Here is a 6,524-nt window from a genome sequence, read left to right on the forward strand (position 1 = left end):
GGCAAAAAAGTATTTAGTCAGCCACCGATTGTGCAAGTTCCCCCACTTAAAATGATGAGAGAGGTCAGTAATTTGCACCAAAGGTACACTTCAACTGTGAGAGACAGAATGTGAAAAAAAAATCCATGAATCCACATGGTAGGATTTGTAAAGAATTTATTCGTAAATTAGGGTGGAAAATAAGTATTTGGTCACCTCAAACAAGGAAAATCTCTGGCTCTCACAGACCTGTAACGTCTTCTGTAAGAAGCTTTTCTGTCCCCCACTCGTTACCTGTATGAATGGCACCTGTTTGAACTCATCATCTGTATAAAAGACACCTGTCCACAGCCTCAAACAGTCAGACTCCAAACTCCGCCATGGCCAAGACCAAAGAGCTTTCGAAGGACACCAGGAAAAGTATTGTAGACCTGCACCAGACTGGGAAGAGTGAATCTACAATAGGCAAGCAGCTTGGTGTGGAAAAATCAACTGTGGGCGCAATCATCAGAAAATGGAAGACATACAAGACCACTGATAATCTCTCACGATCTGGGGCTCCACGCAAGATCTCATCCCGTGGGGTCAAAATGATTATGAGAACGGTGAGCAAAGATCCCAGAACCACACGGGGGCACCTGGTGAATGACCTGCAGAGAGCTGGGACCAAAGTAACAAAGGTCACCATCAGTAACACACTACAACGGCAGGGAATCAAATCCCGCAGTGCCAGACGTGTTCCGCTGCTGAAGCCAGTGCATGTCCAGGCCCGTCTGAAGTTTGCCAGAGAGCACATGGATGATACAGCAGAGGATTGGGAGAATGTCATGTGGTCAGATGAAACCAAAGTAGAACTTTTTGGTATAAACTCAACTCGTCGTGTTTGGAGGAAGAAGAATACTGAGTCGCATCCCAAGAACACCATACCTACTGTGAAGCATGGGGGTGGAAACATCATGCTATGGGGCTGTTTTTCTGCCAAGGGGACAGGACGACTGATCCGTGTTAAGGACAGAATGAATGGGGCCATGTATCGTGAGATTTTGAGCCAAAACCTCCTTCCATCAGTGAGAACTTTGAAGATGAAACGAGGCTGGGTCTTCCAACATGACAATGATCCAAAACACACCGCCCGGGCAACAAAGGAGTGGCTCCGTAAGAAGCATTTGAAAGTCCTGGAGTGGCCTAGCCAGTCTCCAGACCTCAACCCCATAGAAAATCTGTGGCGGGAGTTGAAAGTCCGTGTTGCTCGGCGACAGCCCCAAAACATCACTGCTCTCGAGAAGATCTGCATGGAGGAATGGGCCAAAATACCAGCTACTGTGTGTGCAAACCTGGTAAAGACCTATAGTAAACGTTTGACCTCTGTTATTGCCAACAAAGGTTATGTTACAAAGTATTGAGTTGTATTTTTGTTATTGACCAAATACTTATTTTCCACCCTGATTTACGAATAAATTCTTTACAAATCCTACCATGTGGATTCATGGATTTTTTTTTCACATTCTGTCTCTCACAGTTGAAGTGTACCTCTGGTGCAAATTACTGACCTCTGTCATCATTTTAGGTGGGGGAACTTGCACAATCGGTGGCTGACTAAATACTTTTTTGCCCCACTGTATGTCCGACAATATTCCCGCGGCCTTTAAGGTGTCGCGGATAAATACAACAAAATAAAACCAGTAGTAGTACCAAAAAAAGAAGATTTATTCATAACACACGGGAAAAGACCCAGGAAACCGAGTTAATGATAAAAACTATTAAAAAAAATAACACTAAAAACCAATAAAAACCCTGAAAACCAAAAGACTCCTGGGGTTTGGGGACCGCTGCTCTTAAACATGTATGAATTATATACAGATGTACGAGTTTCATAAGTTGCCCTTTGAATTCAGCATTAACAAAAAGCCGGATGGTCTGTCAACAGTTTCTACATTTCTAGAACTTGTGGGGGGGGGGGGTTTCTTTGTACGGAAAAGTTATAATAGCATTTGTTAATTTACTGAAAAACTGGTTTACTTCTGTGGATTTAAGAAGTGTTTCTGAGGCCATGCAATGATGATTTGGGCTCAGGTGTTATGTACCTTCTGTGCTAAAATGAAACAGGTGCTGTTTTTAAATTATTCTAATGTTGTATCAAGCCAGTGCACTTTTATTTCTGTCTTTTGTTACCTCTGTCCCAACCTTTTTTTTTCTTTTAGTGTGTTGCTGGCATGTAATTAAAAATGTAATGGGTTGTTTTGTGCTATTTAATTAAATATAGGCTTTATTGATTTGCCAATCATTGCATTATTTTTTTAATGTACATGTTATACAGCATCACAACTTTTTTGATTACAGGCTTTTAATAAAAGAAAGGAAAATGAACTGCCATAAAGAGACTCGTTTTAAGTTAAAGCACCATTATAAAAAATTACACTCCAATGACTAATTAATATAAATTATGTCTGAAGCTGAAAAACAAGAATGACTGGAGTAGTTTTAATTATTGCAGCAGAAGAGAATCAGAGTAGTGAGTGCATGCACTCAGTGAGATCCTCTATTTACTCCAAACCCAGCTCATTTCTACTTTATTCTCCTAACACAGGAACAAGTCCCAGAGCTGTAGGTAGTAATGCCCTGTCTGTTTTTCCTAGCGGACTTACATTTCAGACAATATTGCGAAATAAAAATTATTTTCAGTCACTGCATATACATATTCTTTGTGCAACTAAAAACAAATGAATCAATTTGTTTCAATAAAGTCCAAAAAAATCAAACTTAAAAAAAATGCAGTGTGTTTTGTAGTGATGAGTAAACACAGTAAGCAATGTGCGTTCATCTGATGTAAAGAAACACATTTGAAAATCAGCTGACTGCTGTCTTCTGCACTGCTGTCACAGAAATAACAGCTATATTTAATACCGCTGCGTAATAACATTTGTTTTCCTGACATCCCAGTCATTACAGCAAGCTGGGGACCACTCTTTGCTAGCCAGTAACGATCAGGATGCATCTTCAAATGACATTACAGTCATATTGATGTCAGCCATTACCCGCTAATCCAGGCTTTGCTTGTGTGCACTTGTTGTGGCCTCTGAAGAGTAGAGAGGGAAGGCAATAAAGACCACTCGCAAAGATGTATGCTCACAATTTCAATTATTTTATATTCGTCCATTCTAAGTGCTCGAGGCTAAAACTTAATTTTTCTGAAAAGATACTTTAAACAAATTTCCCTTGAGCCCCCAAATTAGTCTGGGAGGTTCTTCTGACAGTAAGTGCTGCCATTATTGATTATTCTTGTCTAGATTGAAGTATAAAGGCTGGTAGTTTTTAAAAAAATCTCTTCCTCTGATCTGACTAAAACTAAACCAGAGGTTATGTAATCCCAAAGTTTTAAATGTAGGTTCTACCAGGTACAGATATTTGCTTTATGTTGTCACTAAGACAAATGCCAGAATCTTTGCAATATAAACTTTTTCTTAGGGAAAACTGTGATTGTGTTTGTAAAAGTCATTAGGAAACACTTGCAGAGCTGCTTCTTAGTCAGAAATACAAATACAGCCCAACAAACTCAACAACAAACTTGTTCTAATCAGGAAGTTAGTAAGTGTTGTTTCAAAGTGCGTCTCATAGTCTGAATTGTTTAGTCAACAACAGGTTATGGTGAAATTTGTCACCTTGCTGAGAACGTGTTGGTACTCAGCCCTTTAGCTAAGCTCTTATTCAGGCTGTTGTACTTAACTATGTTGCTAAAATTGTTCTACTGTCAAAAAGAATCCAAAGAGATTTCTAAACCTGCATTATAGGCACATTTTTTGAGATATCAGTGATCAGTGCTATCTGTAGAGCTCATAGACTGTATACAAAACACTTAAGCTGCCATAACTTCCCATTACTTTCTGAAGCCCTGTTATGCAGCCCCATTTTTATAGTGGCCGTGTTGCTTCATTAAACTAGAACTGACCATGTTTGCATTGGAGGCTCAAGCCCTAATTTATTGGGTAATGCTAGGAAGCTGGATTAGCACACTAGCTTCATAAGACTGTCTGGGTACTTAGCACGGACACAGATACTTCCTACTAAAAGCCAATTAACATACAAATAAAAAACAATCTAATTTTACTAACCAAAACTGGTGTTTATTAGATTAATTGTTAGTACAGGCATACCATGTTATTTGCTAGACAACATCATTAAAAGCATTTCAAAAAGACAACAACACCACAAATGCCTGAAACTGTTCAGTGGCCCAAGCAGAGAAGCCAGCTTAGTACAGCTTTGACTGAAATTAATTATAGTTTTGAAGATGGTGGATAACCATCAGGTAATGATTTGCTTTGTAATAATATCACAAAATTTTTTAATAAAAAGCACAGTGGCTAGTATCTACTAGTTGTGAATCATATATCACATTCTTTTTTCTTCCCTACATCTACGTCCCTGTTATTTTTAATCAAGCATATATTGTTAGAGCCAGAGCCAGACAATTGCATATATTTCATTTATTTACATTCAGCTTTGCGTTTTCATTATCTTTGTCCCTCTCCTGCTGAATCCTATTACTGCTGCTTCTGCAGTGATCTAAATCCCCACAGGGCTTAAATTAGGTTTCATCTTATCTGTCATTTCACACTTCATCACATTCGTTAAACCCATGTGTCACCTCTACAGAGCAATGCTGCAATTTGCAACAAGTAAAGACTACAGCTGGACTTTTTGGCTCCTCTAAAAAGGAGTCTGTTTGCTTCATATGTTCTGAAATAAGGATTGTTTTTATGGGTTATTATGTTAAGGCTTTCCATAGATGATATGCATTAATTGTGAGTCAATCCAAGGGCACAAATATGCCCACCCAAAAATCTACTAGTTCAGATAGAACAATGAGCTTTGACTCCATCTGGATTCATGATTAATCACTATGGCAACCCTATTAATGGTCATATTATTGCTGTCGCCACCTGGGAGGCATCAACACGTAAAGCTGCAAGAGGATGGAGAGAGGGTTTCTGAGGATTGAGGTTGAAGAAAATTAAGTCTCTAGACAGTTGTCTGCAATGCATTATGGGGGCCCCAGCCACACATGGCGAGACAAGGCATTAATCAAAGGCATGCCAGAGACCAGGAGAGCTCTGTTTGTTGCCACATATGCCTACTTTCCCTTCTAGTGATTGATTGGTGTTCATTATCCATTGATTTGTGCTTTTTCTCCATAATCTTTCATCTCCAGTTCCATCATGTCCTCAAAGGAGATCATTGCTGTAAGCCAGTGAGAGGAATGCTAAGAGTATAGTATGACAACCTCAGGAGAGAGTGAATGTGACAAGGATGGAGCTCTCACCAATCAGTTACCTCCTACAGTTAGGTCCATAAGGTTTTGGACAATGACAGAATTGTTGTAGTTTTGCCTCTGTACGCCACAGGCAGGATTTTAAAATGCACAATCGAGATATGATTAAAGTGCCAACTTTCAGCTTCAGTTCAAGGGCTTTAGCAAAGGATTGTATTACATTTTTAGGAATTACTGTCATCGTATGTAGTCCCATATACTCAGAGAATCAAAAATAACAGGACATTTGACTGTTAAGTGTTGGAACTTCCATTTGACATCTTTTCACTTGAACTCAACATGAAGTCCAAAGAGATGTCGATTCCAGTGAAGAAGGCAATTATTAGTCTGAAACCCAAATTAAACCCACGCAGAGATCAGAGACATCATTAAAGCACTGTACACAACATGTTTACACTGCTCTGATATTTAACGTCTTAACATCTACCAGGTCTCTGGTGACCTATGATGGCTGCAGTTACAGCCATACAGTGTAGAGGCTTATACATAGCACTGCATTCACATTTGTCTTTAAATAAGGAATTAATTCACAGGACACTAAAAAACTGGTTTTGGTTTAGAATTAATTCACATAGCCTACTCACCTGACACTGTATTCTAAAATAAGTGCGCACATTTTAGTTTACACTGTTATGTATGATTTAATCTCTTTGTTTTCGGAGTTACCGTAGTTACAGCTGCTCCAGTCCTTTGATTGAGGAGCCAAGAGGTGGAAAAGGGGCGGAGCAAGCTGCAAATTGACACATTCCATAACTTGGGATCATGGGGAGGAGTTGGAGTTTGTTATGTTAGTTTCAGTTAAGTTTTGTGTGTTTTACCCCTTTTTGTGTTTTTTGGGCTGATCAGCCACTATTTAAGTTTCCCCTTTGTCTTGTTTAGTTAGGTCAGTTTGTTTGAGTTACCATAATTGTTTGAGTTCTGTTATTTTCTTTTATGGGCCCACGCTTTAGATTTTTTTTATTTTTTTTGTATGATTTAACCAACTATGTTTTGGGGTTAAATTAAAAAAAAGAAAAGAAAAAAAACTTTGCGGGGGACTTTAACTTGTGCCCGACTTTCTTTCACTGCTCGGTCCATCACATGACCCTTCGAGGAATAGTAACAAAAGGATGCAGACGGAATTTTTCATATAAACACTATCATATGTACGTATCATATACGATGCTACCATCACAATATTTGACAGCATACAACTTTAGCTCTACTGAAAATTTGC

This window comes from Copadichromis virginalis, linkage group LG16 (genome assembly GCF_057382275.1).
Source record: "Copadichromis virginalis isolate Kocher_CV1m ecotype Utaka linkage group LG16, C_Virginalis_male_GT1.1, whole genome shotgun sequence".
NCBI classification, from domain to species: Eukaryota; Metazoa; Chordata; class Actinopteri; order Cichliformes; family Cichlidae; genus Copadichromis; species Copadichromis virginalis.